Consider the following 440-nt stretch of genomic DNA (forward strand, 5'->3'; position numbering starts at 1 on the left):
AGTGGTCTTTGGTGGTCGTTTTACTTCTTCCAACAATCTTCATCACTTGCCCGTTCCTTGAACCCTTGTTCTGGAAGTCTTTGAAGCATGCACAGTAGATAAATGCTTACACCAGCTTAATTAGTTTGGTAACATCACTGACATGAGCGAGTGATTTCTCCTCGTCCTTCTACTTATCAGTTAACTTCACTACAGCACCTCCTGAACATCTGCTGGTTTCAGACACTCCTTAGCTACAGTCCTGTTTTGGTTACAATAAATTTTGTCCAAAGGTCATAAGGTTCTAAAACTGTCAGCTACAATGATTTATCTTATACAAGGATCCTTTTATGCTCTTTTAGTTGGGCTTTTTAGGTTTGGAAAGTGAGGAGCGAGCCCAATGCAAGTGGCACCGTTGCGGAGCTCTCCATGTGCTAAAGAGGCACAGGTGCAGGTTTTCG

Source organism: Nestor notabilis, unplaced genomic scaffold (genome assembly GCF_000696875.1).
Source record: "Nestor notabilis isolate BGI_N333 unplaced genomic scaffold, ASM69687v1 scaffold15815, whole genome shotgun sequence".
In the NCBI taxonomy this organism is placed as follows: Eukaryota; Metazoa; Chordata; class Aves; order Psittaciformes; family Psittacidae; genus Nestor; species Nestor notabilis.